The sequence below is a fragment of the Triturus cristatus genome, chromosome 2_2 (genome assembly GCF_964204655.1).
Source record: "Triturus cristatus chromosome 2_2, aTriCri1.1, whole genome shotgun sequence".
Classification (NCBI taxonomy): domain Eukaryota; kingdom Metazoa; phylum Chordata; class Amphibia; order Caudata; family Salamandridae; genus Triturus; species Triturus cristatus.
In genome coordinates, this window is record NC_140582.1 from 1,150,753,267 (window position 1) to 1,150,779,424 (window position 26,158).

General features: G+C 45.4%; 1 protein-coding gene across 1 annotated transcript in view; it reads left to right on the forward strand.

The window, feature by feature from the left end:
- The first annotated feature begins 11,166 nt into the window (after nucleotides 1-11,166).
- LOC146863267 (kyphoscoliosis peptidase-like) overlaps nucleotides 11,167-26,158 on the forward strand; it is a 218,396-nt gene continuing 203,404 nt past the window's right edge. The window contains exon 1 of the mRNA XM_085642689.1: nucleotides 11,167-11,290. The gene's annotated coding sequence lies outside the window, so the exon portion shown is untranslated. The remainder of the gene's footprint in view (nucleotides 11,291-26,158) is intronic.

The window sequence follows — 26,158 nt, forward strand, 5'->3', positions numbered from 1 at the left end:
CCGAGGTTTGATATGGATTTCGCAGCTCTTCTCTAATTCCATCTTTTTCTCTTTTTCTGATCTTAGTTCTTCCTTTGGCCTACCTCTCTCTTTTGTCCCTAAATACTTGTTACTTAAAAATACCGTTTTAGAGGTTTATGAGAGGCTCTCGGGCTCTTCTTCTCCTTCCCCTGTTCAACAATCCCCCACTTTCCAACTCCACTCCCTCCTACGTACGACTCCCAAAGCATCCCTTATTTATAAATATCTTCACTCACACCAATCTCTCAGACCTAAATCCAAGGTTGAGATTCAATGGGAGACTGATTTTGAAACAGAATGGCCGATATCTCTTTGGGATAAGATATGGGCAAAACTCCGTAAAACTTCCAGAGCAGCCTCCCTGACGCAATCCTTATTTTTTATTTACAACAGACTACTTCATACCCCTTCTACACTACACAAACGCTTTCCTACTACCCCAAACACATGCTGGTCGTGTGGCTCCCCCAATGCTACCTTATTTCATATGATATTTCTCTGTAAACATGTGCATGGCTTTTGGCTACAGGTGTGGGCTCAAGTCAATATTATTTTTCATGCCTGCATTCCTTTTTCTCTCACTCATCTTTTCCTGGGTAGTTTGTCCCCAGGTTGGGATAATGTGGATTTGTATGTTCGCATTGTAGATCTGTTATTAGCTGTAGCCTTTCAGCAGATTACTGTTAATTGGAAAAATGCATCTAATATTTCTCTCAAAGGGTGGTGGTACAATGTTTGTCACAATCATAGACTCGATAATGCTTTTGTTTTTCCTGTTCAATTAGCAACTAAGCGAGCAGAATTATGGCTCCCCATTACATTGTATTTAGATAAATGTACTGCCCATCCATCTCGTCCAACGCCTGCTCAACAAGAGGTCTTAAAACCCCCATGATACCCTTTCCACATCCAAGCTTTTCTAATATACTGGTTTTTTTTTTTCTCTCCCTTCTCTTCTTTCTCAAATGCCCATGTTCAAATTTTCAAATGTCCAAGTGCCCATGAGCAGTGTTTTTATTGTATACTCTCTTTTACATGCTACATTCTGTTATTCCCTTTTTCCCCTTCTTCCCCACCTTCCTTCTCCCTTCCCTCTCCTAATTGATGTTATGTATTGATTTACTCTCTTGCATTGACTAATAAAAATTTTATTGAACTGAAAAAAAAGATTAGAATTTGGGCTGGTACAGCAAAACTTGGAAAACCCGGCGGCATTCGCAAAATCCTAGTATCAGGTAATGGCTGCTCTTCCTAACACCATGAAGGCCGTAATAAAAAATTATTTTGACAATTCCCAACAACCCCTGGACCACAAATCTTGTGGCAGCCAAAGAACATCTGCAACTTTGAAATAGAGAACTGGGATACAAACAAGATCAATGACACCATCATCTAATCTGCAATAAGAAAACAGCTGCAGAACTGGTTACGGGAGTTGGACATGGAAGCTTTACCAACAAAAGCCCTGCATGAGTCTTTAACACCACCGCACCTGAACTACGCAGCAAAACTACACCTCCAGCAGGCAGTGGGAAAACGTGTTCTTAAACAGATTTTATGTGCAAGATCGGTTCCATCTCGGATCAGTGAATTGAATCCATCATGAAATCACTTGAAGGCATTAATGGGTGTAGATCGTGTGATTATAGAAGGGAATCCTTAGCCCATATACTACTTTGCTGCCCTGCTTTAGCACATACCCGTCGAACACTCCTGAGACCTATCTTCTTACAACATGGAGCCCGCTCGGCCAAGGAGGCTGTCGCCCTTCTATGCTGCCTGGAATAGAGACTGAAATGGCAAAATTTGGGAAATGTATAATGCTGGTCCATAATTTGTTAAATAATGTGAATACCCAACAGTCTTAGCAGCAAAAGGAACCAGCCTCTAGGGCAGTGCAGCCTGGAGTTAGAGATCCTGTTCACGAACTCATTGGCACTTTGATAGCCTTATACTGGGCGGGTCTCAGCAATGTGCTCAAACCAATGCACTGTATGTACATATAGTATGTGATCTATCTGTGCACTATACAACTAAAACCTGTTGATTTGCACATTAAAATCTATAATCTGCTTGAGAGTTACCCATGCCTAACCTGATACTGCCCTGCAATTGTTTGTCTTTACCCTCCAACAATTCCTTTTATGGTATAAATGCACATCTTTGGGATGGTATCTGTCTACAACGGCATGAATCTGTTGCAATTTAGAAACCATTTTGTACTGCATGGTCAATAAATTTATATACATTGACATGCATACAGTGTTTTATGGTTTAAAAAAGGCATTTTGTCTTTTATAGTAAGATACTCCATTCTATTCATGCACAATTTTTTATATAATGTCAGTTATATTTGCATTTGGAGAGTAGCAGTCACTGCAAAGTTTTTTCTTCTACCACTATTGCTCATTGTTCCATTTTATATAATCTGCTTTTTCTATTTTGTAATGGTTTTAAGTAATCATACGATAAACCTTGAATTGAATGGAAGTCATCATATACGCACTCGGCCACTCGTCCTTGCACTAATCCATCCATTTACGCATACAATGACTCAACTTTGCATTCACCCTCTGACACAAGCACAATAAAACACACACAAACAACATATGCAAGATAAATGAAAAAAAAATATGAATTGGAAAAAAAACATGCTGCCGTCTAAACACAGCTGGGATATGCTTGCAATAACAAAACTAAACATAGCTGCAGGTGTCCGTTTTGCCGTGTATTCTAAATAGTCTGTTATTGTTTTAAAGTGCCAGCATAGCCGTCACTTTCAGAACAAACATATTGGTCATCATAGCATGGTAAAACAATGATGCACTGTGGACAGCAGCATTCCATAATCCCCCTGGTTTAGAGGATGCTGCCATGTGGAATTCGATTTTAGACGGATGTGCAGATGTGATCATTGTACTCATTTTTAGAGGGATGTGCAGATGTGATCAGAAAATGCTGTCAATTCACAGGGCAAGAAACAACTGATGGGGACTGAGCTGTTATCTCTTGCTATACGGTGTCATGGATAGAAACAGTGTAAATGACACTCTTACAGCCCAGTGGCAGAAGAGGCTGGCCCAAAGGCCAAATATATATATGACGTACTGCCAAAATTGCTGATGTTTGTTCGAAAAAATCAAGTAAAAAAATGTCATCCATTTTCCTATTCATATTTTTTTCATTTGTCTTGCATATGTTGTTTGTGTGTGTTTTATTATGTTTGTGTCAGAGGTTGAATGCAAAAATGAGTCATTGGATGAGTAAATGGATGGATGGGTGAAAGGACAAGTGGCCGAGTGCTTATATGATGGCTTAATCAATGCCTCAGAGAGAGAGAGAGAGAGAGAGAGAGAGAGAGAGAGAGAGAGAGAATATTTTACCCCTAGGGTATGTTAAAGGGGGAACCAACTCCAGAATCGTTCACTACAAAGCTAATCTGTGAGATTACATGTAGCAAAATACCAGACCACAGGCTTTAATGCTGTTCAAAAACAATCCACTCTTAAAGGCCTATTGGCTTTAACATATGTGTTACATAGTAAATAAATCAGGCGTGCTGTCTTTGTCATAACTTTTCATAATAAAAAGTTCAGACATATGGCATGTCAAATACATCTTCCTAATGAACCTTTCAGCCTGTAGTTATTTTTGGCGTGTTACCAAAACCAACTGAGGCAAAACAGCAACCTCCAGGCTTCCGGTCACAAATTTACAAATATATGCAAACTTGCAGTTGAAAAAGAAAACTACTATCCCTTCTAAAAGAGTTTAACAAAGATTCTCATAGTGCAAATGTTCTTTATACACTGTTTATCAGAAGGGATAAACAACACCAAAATCCTTGTCTACTACAGAGATTCCATGTAAAAAAATACTCATCTATAGGCTTTGATACCTAGTGATAACAATCCATTCAAGATTACAGAGTTATGACAATCCACCCTTATAGGCCTATTGAGGGGCATATCATCAAGGACCGGCGATAATTATCGCTAAGCGCACTTAGCGCTAGGATAGTTATCGCCGGCTAACGTGGATTTTTATCGCATAGATAGCGTGCTATTAGCAACGCTTATCTCAAAAGCGATAAAAATCCTACCGCTAACTGCCAAATGTGAGATTATCGCTGGAAACCCAGTGATAATCTCACGAAATGTGGCGTCAGCTTGCTGATAGGGACTCACAAACTTAGCCATGATATCCACCTTCCATTGGATATCATGGCTAAGTCAGTCCTGAAGCAGGCGTAAGGAAAGTAGCGATAACAGGGATTATCGCACCTTTTCTTGCCGCTATGCTTCATAGCGTGGGGCTTGATGATAGGAGAAATGTCGCTTAGCGACATTTCTCCAGTCATGTCAGGGCAGGAACGCCCACTTTGCATCTCATTAGCGATGCAAAGCTGGGCGTTCAGTATTCAGGTGCTAATGCAAGGTTTCACGCAATAGCGTGACCTTGCCGATTAGGCAATAAAATTATCGCCGCTTTTCGCCCAAAAACGGACGCAAAAGCGGCGATAATTTTTTATCGCCTCGTTGCGGATATGCCCCTGACTTTCATAATCAATAACCTGTCATAACCTTTCATAATAATCAGGCCTATAATCTTTATCATTGGTGTGTCACCATAACCAACTCAGACGTACGATATGGTGCATTAGCTTACCCACAAGCCACCCACCCAGTGATTAATTTGTAAAATAATAAGTGCTGGTGCCCAAAGCGACTCTCAGATGCCCATGGCTGGCGCTATTAAATGGCAGCATCCCAAATACCATGTCTGCATAGTCCTAAATCCATCTGCGGTTTGTTTAATCCACTACCAGACACTCCCTGTCCCTTTATTTCATTCTTGCAGGTTTCCGCTTTCTCCTATGATGACAGATTCTCTGTCCTTTTCATTCTCCTCCTTACCTCTTTGTGTTGTTTTCCCTCTCTTTACCTTGGAAAATGTCAGATGTGGAAAAATAAGTGCTGGTGTCCAAAACATGAGTGCCGATGGCTCCCACCAACAACCACTGGCTCAAATTAAGCACTGCAACAATCAGGTATAGTGTAATAAAATTATAGATAAGTATAAAATTTCTGTTGTCAAAAATTTAAAACCCCTCCTAATAGAGCATAATATGGATTACCGTAGTGCGAATCTACTGTCTGGTTTGTTCGGGTGGGTCTTCAACACCACTATCCTTTCACACCACTGTAATCTGCGAGATTTCGTGTCACAAAATACTTTTCTACAGGCTGTAGCACAATTAAATAATAGTCTACTCCTACACACCAATCTCCTTAAAAACATGCTTTTCACAGTATGTAAGTCAGACACACTGACCTTGTTATAACTTTGCATTTATTAACAGACCACACTTAGGAATCTGGAATAAAGTTTCCCTGTAAACGGATAAGGACAATATAACTAAGGCTGAGCGTAGTGGGCCTAGTGAGGCTACGCGCAGCATCACGGAGTGGGGGCAAATCTACGCCCACCCGCACGGTCCACGTAGCCCCACTACGCGCCACCCGCCTCCCTCCCGCCCGCTTTTAAAATAAATTAAGAATAATGTTAAACTTTTAAAAAACAAGGTTTAAGTAAATTAAATAACTTACCTGAGCTGCGGCATCCCGGGGCTCCCTCTTCCTTCTCTCGCCGACGACTTCCTCACAAATGCGCATGCGCGGCCGCCCGCGCATAAGTCGTCGGCAAGAGAAGGAAGAGGGAGCCCCGGGACGCCGCAGCTCAGGTAAGTTATTTACTTTACTTAAAGTTTTTTTTTTTAAAGTTTAACATTATTCTTAATGTATTTTAAAAGCGGGCGGCAGAGGCGGGTGGCGGGCAACTCGCTCCGCCGTGGGTGTGCGTAGCTTGCATGCCCTATGCCTACTTCGCGGATCGCGAAGTAGGCAAGCTACGCACACTCCGCGGTCGGAGCGTAGCACTGCGCCCAGGGTTAAATATACCCAACACAGGCCTATTGAAGTGCAAGTAAACTGGTTGCCATCATGCATAGAAGTATAGAATTACATATTTGTAGAAAAATAAAGTGTGTAAAACAATATGCAACACGTCTCAATAGGGCCAACGGAAATCATCACAGTAAAAATCCTCCAGACTTTATCAAAGTGGGTGGCCAACACCAAAACCCTTGCCTACTATGGTAATTTGTGAGATTACGTCTCAAAATATCCATCTATAGCCTGCAACACATGATAACAAACCACTGTTAAAAATCTACTGGTTTTAACAAATGTGTTTGACAATAACTAAGCTAGGCCTACTTCCTTTGTCATAACTTTTCATAATAAACAGATCAGACCTATGACTTTGGACATACCTTTTCCAAGTGCACCAATCGTGTCTAAAACCTGTCACCACTACCAACTCAGACTTACTCTTCTGAGCATAAACTTTTCCATATGGCAAACGTGTGGCATACAGTGATAAAATTACAAAGGTATACAAAACTATGGTTGATTAAGCAAAATACTATTTCCTTTAAAACAGCCTAACAGTGATTGTCACAGAACAAATCTTCTATGCCTACGCTTGTTACAGTAGTTAACCAACTCTAAAACCCTTGCCTACTACAGTAATCTGTGTGATTCCATGTAACAAAACCCTTCTTCGAAGACTTTCATACAGAGTAACACCCTCAAGTGGATTGATGTTAACAAGCTTACACAATGACTATAGCAGGACTACTGCTTTTATCTTAACATTTCATAATAAACAGACCAGGCCTTTAGCCATGATTATTGGCTTGCCACCATAGCCAACACGGTCCTGCTGCACTGAGTGTAAGCTTTCTCAGAAGCCAAAAAGTTCAATATAAGCCGTGTTGTAGTGTTGTCAGTGGAAGTTCGCAATACAGCTCTTTCAAATCCTGTACGCCGGGTAACCAACTTGTGGGTGGATCCTAAGCCCCTCTCTCAGTAGTGCTATGAAAGATCTTTTTTTGTGATCACATGAGGTATAGTGACACCTGCGCTGCAGACCTGTGGAGAACAACATAGAGACGAGTTGCTGCAGTATTTGTCCCATTGTTTGGACGATAGAAGCCAGGAGGTTTGGACTCCCCCCCCCCCCCCTTTTCTTCCCACAAGCCTCACATGAGGGTTGGTGTTCCCCAAGGGTCTATCTTGAGTCCATTGTTGTTCAATCTGTATATGGCTCCCCTCGCCCCTTTGGCGGAAGATGCAGGTGCAATAATTATATCATATGCTGATGATACTCAGCTGCTGTTTACCTGTAAAAAGGGCGAGGATTTCGATGGGGAGAAGACAAACAACTGACTAAGTAAGGTTTTCGCTTGGTTTAAATGCAATCAGCTACAGTGCAATCTGGAGAAGTCCGAGGTGATTCTCTTTGGCCCTCTTGCCCCAGATGCTTGGAGGCAATGGTGGCCCTCAGACATGTCACCCCCGCAGACTTCCGCTGGTGTAGTGAGAAATCTAGGGCTAAAAATGGATAACTCACTGGATATGAAGAAACAAGTACAATCTGTTGTAGGAATCTGCTATGGCATTTTGAAAATGCTCCGGAGATTTTTGCCGCTCCTGTCACTGTCTCATAGAAGGACGGTGGTCCAAGCTCTCATTACCTCAAGGCTGGACTACGCTAATGTCCTCTATTTGGGCCTTCCGGAGTGTTTATTAAATAAACTTCAAGTTGTTCAGAATGTGGCAGCGAGATCCATTCTTATGCTGGGCCCCGGAGTACGGATCTCACCTCATCTAAATAACCTACACTGGCTTCCCATTCGTCGCAGAATCCAGTTCAAGGCTTTGACACTGGCCTTTAAAGCTCTGCATAATACCGGAGCACATTATATTAGGAGACGAGTGACTTCTTACACGCCTAGTAAATTTTTAGGATCATCCCATCAGCATTTGATGAACGTGCCTAAATTTGCACGCTCTCGCAGAGGAGGCCGCTCATTTCAAGTACGAGTAGCGCATCTCTGGAATAAGCTTCCTATTACCATTAGACAACGGACAGATGTACTGCTCTTTAGGAAACAACTTAAAACCTGGTTGTTCCAGCAATAATTTCTCCGGAGAGTTGGCCCTGTTTTCAGTAACGCTCTGTCCTGCTCAGCGCCGGGACACTCGACTGAGTAGCTGTGCGCTTTTACAAATACGATATAACATAACATAACATAAAGAGGAACAAGTTAACATTACTAATAACCCAGAGCAGTTTTAAAGCATTGGCATTGTGTGCAAAAGCCCCGGGCCTCACCATTACCATCATTCCGGCTCAAAAAAGTCCCCGCTTCATTTGTTCATTTCTAAAGGAAATGCTTTAGGTTTTACAGTTTCGATTCTATTAAGATGACTTCAGGTGTGCCACGCTTTTGTCAGAAACACAGAATCTTAGCATAGCACTCTAGTTATTCATTAGAACACTGTAGGGAGAGAGAGGGGCAGGGGCATGGACTCGGACGACAGAAGGCAGGAGGGAGGGAGCAGCTGCAGACGCAGCAAACTGACCACACGGGGCAGGCGGGAAGGGCAGTGACAGCACAATGGACCACGCAGGGCAGGTGGGAGCAGCAGTTGCAGAACAAAGGACAATGGACAGCAAGGGGAAGGGGTACATGAGCAGTAAGCAAACCATAGGGACAGGCAAGAGAGGCTGTGGCAGCATACCAAACCCTGGAGGGCAAAAGGGAGCGGCGGTGGTAGCACATTGGACCATGGACAGCAGGAAGACTAGGGCAGAGGAGCAAACTTGGACAATGGAGGAGAGGAGTTAGGTGGCAGGGGCAGTAAGAGGACCACAAAGGGTAGACAGAAGGGGTAGTGGCAGCACAACAGACCACAAGGGGCAGGCGGGAGGGCAGTGCAGCACAACTAACACTGGAGGGAAAGAGGGAGGGGCAGGAGCACTCACAAGGACAACAGCCGGCAGTGAGAGGAGGCAGAAGCAGCATGCTGACCTCGCAAGGCAGGTGGGAGAGGCATGGAAGCACAACGAACCATGTATGGGTAGGAGGGAGGGGAATGGGAATGCAGAAAGACAACGGAAGGATGGTGGGAGGGGAGTCATGAACAAAGGCAGCAAGCTGACCACATTGGGCAGGTGAGAGGGGCAGTGGCAACACAACAGACTACGTATGGCGGGTCAGAGGGTTGGTGGCAGCACAATGGACCATGGTGGGTAGTAGGAAGGGGGCAGGGCCATGCACAGAGGCCCATAGAGGGTAGAAGGGAGGATGTATGGGATAAAGACAGGAGCAGGGGCAGCGTGCTGACTACAGAGAGTGGGAGGAGGGGCAGTGGCAGCACAACAGACCACGCAGATCAGGCAGGAGGGGCATGGGCAGCACAACGGACCATGGAGGGTAAGAGGGAGGGAAAGCACAATGCACTGTGGAGGGCAGGAGGCAGGTGATATGGGCATGGACTGGGATGATGGAAGGCAGGGACAGCAATCTGACCATGGTGAGCTGGCTGACATGGGCACTTTCAACACAATGGGTCATGGAAGGTCCGCCGATCCTACAGGATCACTGAGTTCCATCTAAGAGCCAGTTTCACTCGCCAAGCCCCATGTTTGTATTGTCCAGCATTCCATCCATCAATTGTTTCTTTTGCATATTTCATTTTAAGTGGGAAGGGTATGCCCAGACCTGGGTCTCGTGCTCAATTACACCACTGGATTCAAGCTAGCCTGGCTGATGAAGGGTGATGCGCTGAAACCGGTCCCAGGATGCTTGTTTCCGGTCCAGGGAGGACCTGTTGTGGCAGTTCGGGCTGCACTGCTCCCATAAGGAACAGGGTCAAGACTGATTTGCATATGGCTGGGTCCAAACTGGGGTGGTGTGGTGAGCAAAATAATGATGGATTAAACCCAGACCCTTGTGCCTGGGGGTGAATGTTTGCATTGTCCAGCATTCCGTCCATCAATTGTTTATTTTGCATATGTCGCCCTAAGTGGGAAGGGTATGCCCAGACCTGGGTCCCGTGCTCAATTACACCACTGGATTCAAGCTAGCTTGGCTGATGAAGGGTGATGCGCTGAAACCGGTCCCAGGATGCTTGTTTCCGGTCAAGGGAGTACCTGGCGTGGCAGTTCGGGCTGCACTGTTCCCATAAGCAACAGGGTCAAGACTGATTTGCATATGGCTGGGTCCAAACTGGGGTGGTGAGCAAAATAATGATGGATTAAACCCAGACCCTTGTGCCTGGGGGTGAATGTTTGCATTGTCCAGCATTCCGTCCATCAATAGTTTATTTTGCATATGTCGCCCTAAGTGGGAAGGGTATGCCCAGACCTGGGTCCCGTGCTCAATACACCACTGGATTCAAGCTAGCCTGGCTGATGAAGGGTGATGCGCTGAAACCAGTCCGGGGATGCTTGTTTCCGGTCCAGGGAGGACCTGGCTTGGCAGTTTGTGCTGGACAGTTCCCATAAGGAACAGAGTCAAGACTGATTTGCATATGGCTGGGTCCAAACTGGGGTGGTGTGGTGAGCAAAAGAATGAGGTATTTTTCTCTTTCTTGCTCTTGATCAAAGTCTGATAAGTTAAAATAATTGGTGGTCCCCAAAAGTGAGGGCCAGGTGGCCCCACCTGCAACCACTGGCTCAAATTAAGCAAGGTAGGGAACCTATTTGGCCATTCTCAGAACCGATACAAAAAAGAGGTACGAGGTAGAATCAAGACAAGGCAGCCATGGTATTTTTTTTTATTGTATATAGCGCGAACTCGACCCGATGGTAATTGGAGCGCTTTACATGAGCACCAGTTCCATTACACAAGTAACCCCGGCATCAAGCAGCACGCACTGGTGGCGAGTGCCTGAGAAAAACGCTGGGACACGCATGTTTTTGATTTTCACAAATTAATCAGATATGGAAAGAGAGTTTGGATGCTGTGAACTGCTCGACCCTGCGGCCCTCTTTTCTTTCTCACCTTGTTCCTGTCTGTGATTTGCAAGGGCCAGCTGATAAGAGGCAGCTCGGCTCTCCAGGCCCAGGTAGCAGGGCACGCTAAGTGCCAGTACCCCTGCGCGGCGCTGTTTTATTTAAAAAGAGGCACTGGGGGCCATGAGAACCGCCCCCGTGCGCACGAAGGGAAGGGCCCGGCACATTCCGCAGCCCTTTGTAGTATATTTAGAGCTCTCCGCGCCGGGGAGGTGTGGGTGAGGAAAGCGCAGGCCTTCTGGGGCTGGGCGCCATATAAAAGACCCCTGGGAGCCAGCGGGAAGTGTCTGACTCCCCGAGGCGCTGGGAGCGCGCAGGAGCACAGGCCGAGATTGAAAAGGTGGGATAAGCGCTTTGATTCTGAATACTTTTTTTAAATTTTATATTTTTTAGAGCCGTTGCATTATTATATGATCAAAACCGTCATGTATTTTGGCCATCCGAGACACTGTGAGCCACCGTCTCACGTTGTTGTTTTTTGTTGCATACTCATATAGCGCGAACTCGACCCGAAGGTATTGGAGCGCTGCATGAGCACCGTATTTATATTACACATTCAGGAACGGGGAGATTAGGTGATTTGCCCAGAATCACAGAATGCGGACGCGACCCCGAGGCTCGAACCCTGGTTTCCAGTACCAGGGGCGACAGCGCAGCCGACGGACCACATCCTCTCCCCTTATTCCCTCCAGTTATTGTTCTGTATTTACTCTCTATAGATCAGCGCTCTACAGCAATTGAAAGGTGACAGCAGTAGTTTGAAAACTTCCTACATAAATACATTAATTAACATCCATGCACAATTCTTTCTCTTTATTGAACAATGCAAACAAAGATTTTTTCTTTTCGTTTAAGATCAATTAATCACCCCCGACCGGGCAGTGTCTTTGAAGCCGCATTGTATATGAATGCCTCGTTCTAAAACACAAATGCTCCCTGTGTACGTATACGTAGGAGTACTTACCTAACTGTAAAACAGTACTTGCGTCACCAAGCACCGCCCACGGGTTTAAACCAAACGGCGCCTCAAAGAATGAAAGAAAGGCACGTGTTGTGAGCAGACACGTTAACAACTCAAATCTAGATATATTACCTTACTTATGCATATATACATTCCCTGTACGTTTGTATCTTGATTACTTTACTCCTAAATCAGCATCTCCAATGCACTACCCTATACCTCTCTCAATATATCCTCTACATCCACTCTCTGACTCATCCCAAACCCCATTCTATTAATATGATCCCCAAAAGAACTCTTTCCAGACTCTTCCCTCCTCTACCCCTCCGTGCATCATCTCAAATCGCTTCTCCTATTCAGATCTCTCAAACAAGCCTTTCTAAACCCTTTCCTCTGACTCTTCCCCCTCCATCTCCCCTCTCTCTACTCATCCTAAACCCCCCCCTGCTGCTCTCAGCTCCAAATAAACGCTTTCTAGACCCTTCCCTCTTCTATCCCTCCACTATCCTTTTCAACCTGAATAACAGAATCACATGTCAACACTCAAATTAATTTCATATTTCATTATACTAATTCACCACTAATCCTGTTTGGGTTCCAGAGTAGCGTGCTACTCGCTGAAAAGTGCTTTGATGCCTCGTCATGGGTAGTAAGCGCTATTTCAATGCAATTACAATTACAACACGAGGACATTTCCAATGGACACCTGCTCGGCGTTTAGAAATACACTCACTTGTCACCAGGCCTTGCGACCCTCATCAGCATACAGTGCTTGTGAAAGGTGATAGCACCAGGTGCTTTAGAGATGAAAGCTTTGTATGTGTAAAGGGCCCCCCTGTGCCTCCACCAATGTGTACGTCATAGATTTAAGCACATGCTTTCAGGGCACAAGTCCTAAAAAAAGAAGTGGGGGGACGCTGACGTCACGACAGGAAGTGACGTCACGAAAGGTGGCTTGCACCGTCAGACTCATTGCCTCCCCTCGCTCACCCCTTAGATGCGATTGCATCAGAGAAGCCAGCGCGTGAGCAGCGTTCTGAATGAGCTCCGATCTCGCCCCAGAGAGGCCAAAGAGTGAATGTGTGGCTCTATTTGCTCCAGTTATCGAGCTCCCGGTAAAATAAGTGGGGGGACACCGTCCTTCCACGTGGTACCCCGACTCGAGCCCTGCATGCTTTCCATATATTTACTACTTTTTGAGCTTCACAAAAATCGCCGGGGGTGTGGTCAAAAATCTATGACGTGTATGATACCTTTCTGGATGTCCCCGCCAGCATGCGGCCCTGCTCGTGCCGAGTTATCGCACGTGCCTCCGTGCACTTTGTCATGCAGGTTCATGCAGGTCCCTGCACGTGAAAGGTTTTCTCAAGGTGATGGGATAAGCCTGTCAGCATGACGGAGTCTTGTGTTGCATGCCCTGTGCTTTCACTGTTGAACATGTCCATGGGATGGAGTGAAAAATGCTTCTTGGCGGTCTCATGGCGACGGGGTCTCGATGGTATCTTTCGCTTTCATTGTCTAGGGGTCCCCCTTCCTGCAGAGCCTTAAACTGGGTGACTCTCGGGGTGGAGGCCGAGTAGTCCAAGGGTTGGTCATTGAGGTGGTTTAGACTAGAAACGTTTAGCTCAACAACGCAACAAATAACATTCAATAAATCAATGTCCAGTCTGTGTTGGTTTTTTAAAATGGGAAAGTACTTAAATATAGGCAGAACTAAGTACTATGTACACATGTGCCTGTATTTACGTAGGGCACAGTGGGAAGAGCAATGAGTGTACTCTCTGTATGGACTCTGATTACATGAGGTGTGCACTAAAGAAAGGTCACATCGGTTACTTAATCCCCTACGTGTAGACTAGACGTGGCGTATCTCTGGCACCTTTAATGGTTTGTACAACAGCAGAACCACATTTGTAAAACCACAGTAGCCTCAATATAAGGCTACAGCACATCATGCGATACACAATTATAAAAGGTTAGGCCTACAGGCTTTATCAGAAGGTGTTCAGCATGAATTCAATAATGAACAAGCATTGGCAAAGCCAATAGGTCTTGCCCGTACAAGAGTTAGTGGCAATGTGTTGTTGCCATGTTGTCCACCAGTGTGGCTGCTGTTCAGCATGGATAAAAGTTAGTGGCGTGGAGTGTCCTAGAGTGGAGTGGGGGGAGAGTAGCGTGTCCTAGATTGAATTTGTTGGAGTAGAGTTTTGTAGAGTGGAGCGGGGGGAGTAGAGTGTCATAAAGTGGATTTGTTGGAGTAGAGTGTTGTACAGTTTTGTAGAGTGGAGTAGGGGGAGTAGAGTGTCATAGAGTTGAGTAGAGGGGAGTAGAGTTCAGTGGTTCAGTGGCAGAGTATGTCATAGAATGCAGTGTCGTAGAGTGCAGTGTCATTGTGTGGAGTGGCATAGAGGGGAGTGGGGTGGAATAGTGTGGAGTGGGTTGGAGTGTACTGAGGTATTTATTTATTTATTTTATTTTATTTTGCGATTTCTAGAGCGCCTGGTGACCCGTAGGCATCCCCGCGCTATTCAACCTATAAAGATCCTGAAGGAGGAGGAGGGCGTGTCTTATTTGGGGAACAGGAGGGTTTTAAGTTTCTTACGGAAGACCATGTAGGAGGGTTCCAGGCGTAGACTGAGAGGGAGTGAGTTCCAAGCTGTGGCGGCTTTGACCGAAAAGCGGCGACCGCCGGTGCGAGCCTTCTTGAATTTGGGCACCGTAGCAAGATGTTCGGCGTCGGAGCGAAGGGGTCTTGAGGCTTTATATGGGGTAACCATATTTTTAAGCGCGGGGTGGATTGAATTGGATTGGAATAGTTTGGGGTAGATTTGGTAGAGTTGATTGGATCGTATTGGGGTGGATTGGAGTGGGTGGACTGGATGGGGTGCATTGGGTTGGAGTGGGGTGAATTGAAAAGGGTGAGGTTGATCGGATTGGGGTGGATTGGAGTGGGATGGATTGGAGTGAGGTGGATTATATTGGTTTGGGGTGGGTGGATTGAATTGGAGTGATAGAACTGGAGGGGGTAGATTGGAGTGGGGTGGATTGGTTTAGAGTTTTGAAGTAGGCTGAATTAGAGTGGAGTGGGGTGGATTAGACTGGACTGGAGTGGGGTGGATTGGACTGGACTGGATGGGGGTGCATTGAATTGGAGTGGGGTGAATTGGACTGGAGTGAGGTGGATTGGATTGGAGTGGGGGGAATTACAGTAGGGTGGATTGGATTGGAGTGTGGTGGGCTGGCTGGATTGGATACATGGGGTGACCTGAACCGGGGTGGGGTGGATTGGATTAGGGTAGACTGGATTGGATTGGGGTAGAGTGGGGTGGATTGGAGTAGAGTGGGGTGGATTGGAATGAGGTGGAGCTAGGTGGGTTGGAATGGATGGACTGGAGTGGCTGGATTGGAGTGGGGTGGGTTGGATAGGATTGTATCGGGGTGAATTGCATTGAGGTGGGGTGGATTGGAGTGGAGTGAATTGGAGTCATGTGGAATGGAGTGAGGTGGAATGGGGTGGGTGAAATGCAGCAGAGTGAATTGAAGTAGGGTGGATTGGAGTGGGGTGCTGTGGATTGGAGGGGGTGGGGTGGAGTGGAGTAGATTGGATTGCAGTGAAGTGCATGTTATTGGAGTGAGGTGGATTGGATTGAGTGGGGTGGATTGGACTGGGGGAGATTGAAATGAGGTAGATTGGATTGGGGTGGAGCAGATTATATTGGGGAGGGATGAACAGGATTGGGGTGGGGAAGGTGGATTGGATTGAGGTGGATTGGATTGTGGTGGGTTGCATTGGAGTGAGGTAGTGTGGGCGGGTTGGAGTGAGGTAGATTGGATTTGCCTGGATTGGATTGGTGTGAGGCGGATTGGATTGAGGTGGATTGGATGTGAGTGGTGCAGATTGGAGTGGGATGGATTGTTTTTTGATTGGAATGGGGCAGACTGTAGTGGAGCAGACTGAATTGGATTGGAAAAGATCAGATTGGAGTGGGTCAGATTGTTCTGGATTGTAGTGGGGCAATTTGGAGTGGGGTGGATTTGATTGGGGTGAGGTGGATTGGATTGGAGTGGATGTATTGGAGTGGTGCAGATTAGAGTGGGGTAGATTGTTTTGGATTGAGTGGGGCAGATTGGGGTGAGATATATTGGATTGGAGTGGTTGGTTTGGAGTGGTACAGATTGGAGAGGGGCGGATTGTTTTCAATTGGAGTGCAGCAGACTGATTTGGATTGGAGTGGTGCAGATTGTCTTGGATTGCAGTGGGGATCATTGGAGTGGGGCAGATTGTTTTGGATTGGAGTGGGGCAGATTCGAGTAAGGCAGATTGTTATGGACGGACTGGTGCAGATTGGAGAGTGGGGATTGTTTTGCATTGGAGAGGGGCAGCTTGTTTTGTTTTGTAATGGGGCAGATTGTTTTGGATTGGAGTGGGGAAGATTGGAGTGGGACGATTAGAGTGGGACAGATTGTTTTCGATTGGAGTGGGGTGGATTAGATTGGGGAGGGTGTAGAGTGAGGTTCTGTGGACTGGAGGGGGTGGGTTGAAGCAGATTGGATTGCAGTGGGGTGCATAGTGTTGGAGTGAGGTGAATTGGACTGGGTGGGGTAGATTGGACTGGAGGAGATTGGAATGAGGTGGATTGGATTGGGGTGGGATGGATTATATTAGAGTGGGATGAACTGTAATGGGGTGGGGCAGGTGGATTGGATTGAGGTGGATTGGGGTGGGTTGCAATGGAGTGAGGTAGGCTGGCTTGGGGTGGGGTAGATTGGATTTGCCTGGATTGTATTGGTGTGGGGTGGATTGGATTGGAGTGGGGTGGATTGGAGTGGTGCAGATTGGAGTGGGGTGGATTGTAATAGGGCAGACTGGAGTGGGGAAGACTGAATTGGAATGGGTCAGATTGTTTTGGATTGCAATGGGGCAGATTGGAGCAGGGTGGATTGGATTGGGGTGAGGTGAGGTGAGGTGGATTGGAGTGGGGTGGGGTGGATTAGAGTGGTGCAGATTGGAGTGGGGCAGATTGTTTTGGATTTGAGTGGGGCAGACTGTAGTGAGGTAGATTGGGTTGGAGTGGGGTGGATTGGAGTGGTGCAGATTGGAGTGGTGCAGATTGTTTTGGATTGGAGTGAGGCACACTGAATTGGATTGGAGTGGGGCATATTGTCTTGGATTGCAGTGGGGCAGATTATTTTGGATTGGAGTGGGGTAGATTGGTTTGGATTGGAGTGGGGCAGCTTGTTATGATTTGAAGTGGGGCAGATTGGAGTTGGGCGGATTGTGTTGGATTGGAGTGGGGCAGATTGGAGTGAGGCTATGGATTGGAGTGGTGCTGATTGCAGTGGTGTGGATTCTTTTGTGTTGGAATGGGGCAGACTGGAGTGAAGCAGAATTGGATTGGAGTGGGGCATATTGTCATGGATTGCAGAGGGGCTGATTGAAGTGGGGCAGATTGTTTTGGATTGGAGTGGGGTAGACTGGAGCGGGGCAGATTCTTTTGGACTGGAATGGAGCAGATGTTTATCTATTGGAGTGGGGCAGATTGTTTTGCATTGGAGAGGGGCAGATTGTTTTAGATTAGAGTGGGGCACATTGTGTTGTCTTGGAGTAGGGCAGATTGTTTTGGAGTGGAGTGAGGCAGATTATTTTGGATTGGAGTGGGGTAGATTGGCATGGGGCAGATTGGAGTGAGGCAGATTAAAGTGGGGAAGATTGTTTTGGAGTGGGGTGGATTGGGATGGATCAGATTGGGGAGGGAATGAGGTGGATGGGTTTGGGCCGAGGTGGGTTTGATTGGAGTGGGGTATATTGTATTGGGCTTTTTTGGATTGGTGTGGGGTGGATTGGATTGGAGTGGGATGAATTGTCGTACATTAGAGTGGGGTGAATTGGAATGAAGTGGTTGGATTGGGGTGAGGTGGATTGGATTGGAGTGAGGCGGATTGCAGTGGGGCATATTGTTTTGGATTGAAGTGAGGCAGATTGTTTTGGATTAGAGTGGGGAAGATTGGAGTGGGGCGAATTACAGTGGGCAGATTCAGTGACGGCCCATGTAGGGCGTTTTACCGGGGCGGTGACGTGGCGCAGAGGAGGGGCAGGGTGGGGGGTTGCAAAATGCGGCATACGGCCGAGTTCAGGTAAGTCACGAAAAAAATTAATAAAACGAATTTCGTTGCGCGCGCTGCATCGCCAAATGCAATGCAGCGCGAGCAACGAAATTAGTTTTATTAATTGTTTTTGTAACTTACCTGAAATCGGCCGTTTGCCGCATTTTGCAACACCCTACCCTGCCCCTTCTCTGCGCCACGTCACCGCCCCGGTAAAACGCCCTACACGGGCCGTCACTGGGCAGATTGTTTTAGATTGGAGTGAAGCGGATTGGTATGGGGCAGATTGGAGTGGGGTGGATTGGGGTGTACTGCATGATTATGTATTAAAACACCTTTCAGAAATTACACATCAGAAAGAAACAAGTTTGCTTTCCAATATTTAGAACAAGATAATCCTCATCTTTTGAGAACAGCACCCACAAGCAAAAACAAAAGAGAGAGTGAGAAAAGAAGATTAAGCAAATAAAAGAACGTTAATTATAGAAAATAAATCTTTGTAATTTTGTTTGTCCTGCTAGGCACGTTTTTGCCAGTCACATGCCTTCTGTTTGAAGGGCATTCAAAGTAAAAAAGAGCAAAATAGTACCCCAATCAAGTCGGGAGTAGCGGAGGAGCACTGATTAAGTGGCATCAGTCAGTGCTTGGTCCCTGCTCCACAGAGAGGAACGGAAATTATGTGAGGTCTGCAGTGACAAATTACGAGACTGTAAAAAAGAGTGCCAATCAAGCCTACAAATGGGTAAGCAATGGCGGCACTTTTTGTGAATATTTCCTCGAAAGCGAGATGCATGCACTAGCACATGCTCTCGCAGGCTCGACCCTAAAAATTGACACTTCAATATTAATGAACATTTCAGATGTTACTACACAAATGGGTGCATCATCCTACATGTTATCAGACAAATATACACACACACATATACAAATGGAAACACACATCAATACACATACATGCACATTCTCTCTCACTTTATTTAAACCGCATTATATTTACCACACACATCTGTTTACACAGATGCAAAACATGTAGCTGGTTGTCTGTGAAGCCAAGCCATAGCTTTCCTTCTGTTTAGAGCAACATGCAACATTGCCTGTCAGGAGAAAGACAAGTAGGCGTATGAAAACAAGAAGAGCATTGTGATGTCAAATTGCTCTCTAACCCCAAAGAGTATTGTTACATCAGAGAAGTACAATTAGATGATATTAGTATAGACTGGAGTTTTTGAAAGTGACAACTGCACCGTTTTGATTCTTAATTCTGCTGTTATCACTTTAATAATATGGGGGGAGAGTGTAATGTCCCAACAATAGGCTTAGATTATTTTCTTTTACGGGCATATTCCGATGTCAGAACGTTTCTTTAATTACAAAAAGTAAGCCACTACTCGCATGTAGGAAATGATTACATGAGTAGTGATGTCGCAGCATATGCACATCTGGTGCCGCCAGTTTAAGAACTCTCCTACTATCCCTTCCATGACCTCACGGGTGGGAGGAGAGAACCCTGTCAGCTGCTGCAAGGATGGATTCTCCAGGCGCATTGATTGGGCCAGCAAATGCCTGCTGGCCCCACCTTCCACTGCCTCATACTTGTAGCGCAATTAAAGACCAGCCATTTAAAAGGGCATTACGGATGTGAGTCAAAGGTGGGCATAAAGCTATTATACCACTCAATAACGATGGAATATCCTAATATAATAAGACTGTTGTGAGAATCAGGGGGTTTAACAACCCCTGCAGTTTTCTGCATATTCTCACTGCCTTCTTTGCGCTTGTATGACTTTACAATACATGCTTTTACCATGCATGCCTTTACCACACATTTTTTACATTTCCACATTTACCACGCATCTGCCTTTACCCCGCAAATAAGTATAAATAAGGTAAGTGAAATAGTTGTAAAAAAAAACACACACACACACCCCGAAGCACTCAGCCCTTCCCTCAGTTTCTCAGGAACAGGAGCAAGGACCATAAGTAGGTGCAGATTTGAATTTTATATTTGGCTCAAACAAACAGCAGCATGATAACACGTTTCAACCCTCTAAGGGCCTTGATCACATATATATATAATATGTTCACTGAAAAAAACAAAGGTTAAAGTAATGTTATATTTAGGTGAATTTGTCAGTGACAACAGTAACATTTTGAACTAAAAAAACCACAGAAATTCACCAGTTTTAGTTAGCAGAGCTAGCTATAACTTGCGCCCCGCCATGCACTGCTTGTGACCTCACATATGACGTCACTGCTTCAGTGCGGGCAGGGAAACAAATTAAAAGTCTGCTCCTAGCGGGCGGGAGCATTTTTGAAACTCCTGCCCGCTAGGAGCAGACTTGGCGTTTGCTCCCACTTTGTCGAAGATTAAAAAATGCTACCGCCATGCATAAGCAAACACAGGTTTCCCTGTCTGCGCCGGTGCAGGCAGGGAAAACGCTATGTCCCAGGGGTGGGCTACCCGGTACATAGCATCACGAGTGGATGGTGTGAAACGGTTTGAGGGGCGTCGACCTCCCACCCTGGGGGAAAAGAAAAAGATGAAAAGACCGAGCAGCTGGAAATATATTGCTGTTGCTGCTCTGTAACATACTGATGTGAATCCCTGCTTTTTGTGGGGAAAAGGGGTCAGGGGAGTGTGACCTGAAGCCTCCGCAGCTTTGCGCATGTGTTAGTAGGCGGAAGTATTCATTGCCCTAGAGGCATAAGCCAGGCCTGTGATCAGCGACCGCCCGTATAGGGCGTGTTACCGGGGCGGTGACGTGGTGCAGAGGAGGGGCAGGGTGGGGGGCTGCAAAATGCGGCATACGTCTGATTGCAGGTAAGTTATGAAAAAAATAAAGAAAACAAATTTTGTTGCGCGCGCTGCATCGCATTTGGCGATGCTGCGCGCGCAACAAAATTCGTTTTATTTATTTTTTCCGTAACTTACCTGCAATCGGCATTATGCTGCATTTTGCAACCCCCCAACCTGCCCCTCCTCTGCACCACGTCACCGCCCCGGTAACACGCCCTATACGGGCCGTCGCTGCCTGTGATGACAAACTGGGGTGAGTGGTGGGTTTTTTATTTTCACAAATGAGTTTCCCTTTTGAGCATCATTTACTTGGCCCAGGGCGGGAATAATTGAGTGCCATTATTCAAAATGGCCGGAGGCAGAGAAAGTCTTTACTAATAACCAAGGAGTAGGCCTATCGCTGATCTCTTTCTCCACCTTTGCCTCCAAGCAACTGCTACTGTTGATCACGACCCGAATGTGATTGGTGGGCTGGGGCAGGGGAAGGGGCACAGCAGAGCTTCTTACAGGTTAATTTACCGATCGGAAATGTAGTATTTCTCACTTTTGTTTCCAGGGCATGTTCGGCTTTAAAGCAACTTGATAGTTCGAATTTTAACCAGACTAGTTAGCTGGATCCTACTCACTTAATTAGCACTGGAGCGCTGTGCAAAGCCGGTGGGGGGGGGGGGGAGGGGGGGGGATTTCTATGTGCTTTTGAATAGGGAGACAGTGCAGAACTCAAAAGACCAAGCTCACGGTCACACACAGAGAAGCCAACAGGCTTTATTATTCTGCCTGCCTGCCAGGCCCGGTACACCAAGCAAGCTTTGAATCTGGGGGTGAAATGCTGCTTGGGCTGACTCTGCTCTCTGCCAGGACTGTCTCCTCCTTCTCCTAATACCAGCCACCACAGAGGATGGACTCTCTGCGTCCACAGAGGGGTCACATGCAGGGACTCCACACTTCAAACCTCAACGTCACAGGGAGTTTGGTCTCTGTTATGTGGGGAATGTTGGCTCCACATGCATATAAGAACAATTATTCCTGATTATTGCTGACTAGTATATTTATGAGAGACCAATAAATACCCATGTACTGGCTGATTTGAACAAAGTCAAACTGGAAAACATGGGATTAATCCCTCCTTACCTCTTAACCAAATGGTGTAATCTTGGGCAAATATTTTATTTCCCCCATTCTCCTTCAAATGCTTGACTTCAGAGTAAGAGCGGTACAAAAATGCATTGGGTTTAAATTAACAGACTGTAATGTTGCTCTATTAATAAGAATCTCGGCCAAATACGGGGTGCACATGACTTAGTCCACAAATGGTATTGTCACCGGGGCAGGAACTGTTCTAAGATCATGCTTAAAACTATCTCTTTAATAAATATCTCTCCTTGCGCTGATATAATGTAACATAATAATGTACAATTTTCGACATGTTAAAGAAATACAGTTTTTAGACTTTTAAATAGTCTTTGTCATATTTTAAGTGAGGTTGTATGTTTTATGCAAACAGTTTCAGGGCTCGGCTCCAAGCCAGGGTCTTGGCTTGGCTCTCTGATAATTTGTTGGCCCGCCCACCTCTACTTACTTTAAACCATATTGCATCAGTATCCGGCATGTGCAATGGGGGCATGTGTAGAGGGTTCAGTGTTTGTACAAACTGCTTGGTGCACGCAGGTGTCCCTTGGATGTCTATATAATAGGTGTGCACATGGTTTGGTATATATAAATAAACATAGGGGTTTCTCTGTATGAGTACCTGTATTTTCCTTCCCGTTTCTTATTGACTAAATATATCTGGATCTATATGCATATGCACATATGGACCCCTATACTGAGTTTGCACGCAAGTCCCACTCAGGAATAAGGTTTCAGCCCTACTAATTTTAAAATCCACCAGCCGCCATAGGATAGCATTTGAGCCTGATGGGCCCCCGGGGCCATTAATGGCTTAAGGAGGGGGACCGTGTGGCCTCCCTCCTTTAAAGTAATCAGCCCAAGGGGTGTGCTCCCCGGGGCCTCAGCAGGCTCGGGGAAGTGGGCCATACAGCTCCTCCTGTTTATGTACACTGCCCCGGGGGTGAACTCCCTGGGCCATGGACTGGCTGCCAATTATTTTTTTCTGATTCAGCGAGAGTCTTGCTGGATCATTTTTTGCCGAATTACTTTTTCTTTTTGGCCCCAGGGGGGTCCTTGTCATCCTCATTGGGTATAGGGGGTCAAGGTATGCCTCCCTGCCCCCTTATATAATGTTTTTTTTTTTTACTTCAGGACATGGGACTAAGTACCCTACTTCTTTAATGGCTGTCAGCTACATTTTACTCATGTTGCTGGCAGCCAATCACAGTGATCGGTCCTGGGGTTGTCTGACTCCCGCGGGAGAGAGAAGGTCCAAGGGAATTAAAATTCTCTGGGCCAATCAGAACGCTTTATTTTTACATTGGCGCTCCCACGGAAGTCTCTCAAGACTCCTGCGGACCCAACCCTCCAGAAATACAATTATTTTTGTCCCATAATTTGTCAAAAACTACTGAACGGATTTACACCAAACTGCAAAAAATGCAATCTGCGAAGCAAGATCTAGCTTCCTGTCAAATTTGGGGTACTTCCATTTAGGAGTTTTTGCTGTAGCCTTGTCTAAAGAAGTCTATGTAAAATGCGTGAGGATGTTGCATTTTGGGACACCCCCTGCTTGAAGGATCACCCCAAAACATTCGAGGAAGGAGCTAAAATGGATTAACTTTTCTTTTTTTTGAAAGTTTTGTGAAACCGCCCTATACCCTTACCCACCCCTAAACCCTAAAAATACCCTTACAACACAATACCCTTACCCACCCTTAAATGCATTTTCCACCAAATACCATTATCCGTCCCTACCACTCTATACCCCTAACCACCCCTAAACCCATATATATATATATGTATTCATCTTCTGATGTTTATTCTTATTTTCTTTGTAGAGATTTACATATAAGAATCACAGTGATGCCTTATTTTTCCTTTATGTTCAGATTTACATACAAATATCACAGTAAAGCCAACACGTGTTTCGCGCACACTGCGCTTCTTCAGGGCTGACAACCAAATGAACTGTGGGGAATCATGCCTTTGGAGGATTGCCTTTGAATTGTCAGAACCGCAACTTACCTGGGTGTGCCAGCCTTTGGGTAACCTTGGTGTAAATATATATATATATATATATATATACATATGCAGGAACTTTGTCACAGCATCAGAGCTTTGCAGAAAGGACGAAGCGGACCCAATAATTCGGTGCAAGTACATTTTTAATCCAAAAGTGTGTCGTGCACCGCCATGACGCGTTTCGGCCTCAGAAAGGCCTTGATCACATGACGCTAGTACAGGCAGCCAATGAATTTAAAGTGACATAGTGCAAACCACGTGACCAGTGGGCCAATAGACATAGAAAACATGTTTCAAATAGCAACGTAAAATGCTAAAATACACGGATCTCAATTACAGACTGGTTAAAATACATTTACAATGAATTGCATTAGTGCAAATACCACGCGAGAGTGCAAAATCTGAAATTGTGCAAACTTTAGCAAAAGAACGATATTCGCCATAAATGGGCAATGAACATTGAAGGTACAGCAGATATGAGAATCCCCCTGCCAATAAATACAAGGTATTTCATAAGTGTCTACCCCCGTAATGGTGCAAAGCTTCATAAATGTGCAAATTATGCAAGTGCAAAAAAAAGCAAAACCATTCATAAATATCCCAGTCAGGACTGTCAAACGGACCCATCTTAGCCTTTAATCCGAAAGTGCAATTCACGCCACAATAGCATGTTACCACATCTGCTCATCATCGGTTTAATCCAACTGCTAACCACAATATTGTATTACACCCGCCTACCTAAACTAAATGCTAAGTCTAACCCATGAGAATCCTGTAAATAAATGCAGATTTTTGTTGAAAATTAGTCTAATCTGCCCTAATTGGTCACCAACATAAAATGCAAGAGGAGGAGTGTGGTCAAAAGAGGGGAAAAGAATGAAAGGTTTATTTAAAACCTAGAAATACATATATAAATATGATAAGACCCTAATTAGAGCTTAGATTGTCATATGAGGTCTAATTTATAGGTGTAAAGATGTAAAACGTGTTATTGTTAACCTGCAAATAATCAACCCTGTTATATCACTATCTACAGACGTAAAGAGATCTTCACTCGAGTTCAATCCATTTGGGGCTTTGGAATCTAGCTCGAGAATGTACTTCGTTTAAAGCTGTCTGAGCTGAGTTTCGCGGTCACCCCCGCGGCGCAATTGTGGCACCATGTCCACCACAAAATAGCTTAAAAAATCTGCTGCCATGTGTCTCTTTAAAATGTCTTGCGACTGGATAGGCGACATCGTTGTTATTGATGGCCCTCATGTGCTGGAGTATACGTTTGTGAACCTGCAACTTGGTACTACCAACATATTGCAGGCCACACGTACACTTCAGCACATATACCGCAAAGTCAGATTTGCATGTAAATGTTTTGGAAATTAGCACAGGAACATCGCTGAAAGGAGTTTTATATGATGTCCTATTCCTACCAGGTTTGCAGGCTTTGCATGAAGCACATTTAATAAAGCCTTTGGTAGTTTGCAACCAGGTACTGTTGATACAGATTTCAGGACTGCTTTTAACAAGCATGTCGTTCATAGACCGCGCCCTGCGGAATGTTATCTCTGGAGTTCTTGTTAAAGATCATGTGCAGTTGTTTGTGTTGGCAACTGTAGGTGGTTATCAGTCTGGGCGGTTCTGTAGTTGCTATGGGCTATGGGGACTGGTTTGATCACTTTGCATTCCGATTCCATGCTACAAATGCGTCTGATACGCAGCATCTCCCCATAGGGGATACTGCATATCAGGTGATCTGGATGGTGACTGGTAGCATGTAGAACCGTTTTACCTGCCGTTGTTTTGCGGTGTAACCGAGTCTCCAGGCTGTTATTGCTGATGTAAACTTCTACATCTAGAAAGTTTACAGAAGAACTGCTCACATGACCTGTGAATTCGAGGTTAAGGGTATTTACATTGATATCCTCAATAAACAGTTTGGCTGATGACTCTGATCCATGCCAGATAAAAAATAAATCATCAATGTAGCGATGCCATGCTACAATATGATTTGTGAGGATGTGCCCAAACTGGGCCTTGAGGACTTGCTCCTCCCATAAACCCATATGAAGGCAAGCGTAACTAGGGGAGAAGCAAGCCCCCATAGCCACGCCTCGCATCAGCTGAAACACCTGACTTTGAAACAGAAAGTAATTATGATGTAGACAAGTGTGAATCATATCCACTAACATTCTGTTATGTTGCAGCATATTCAC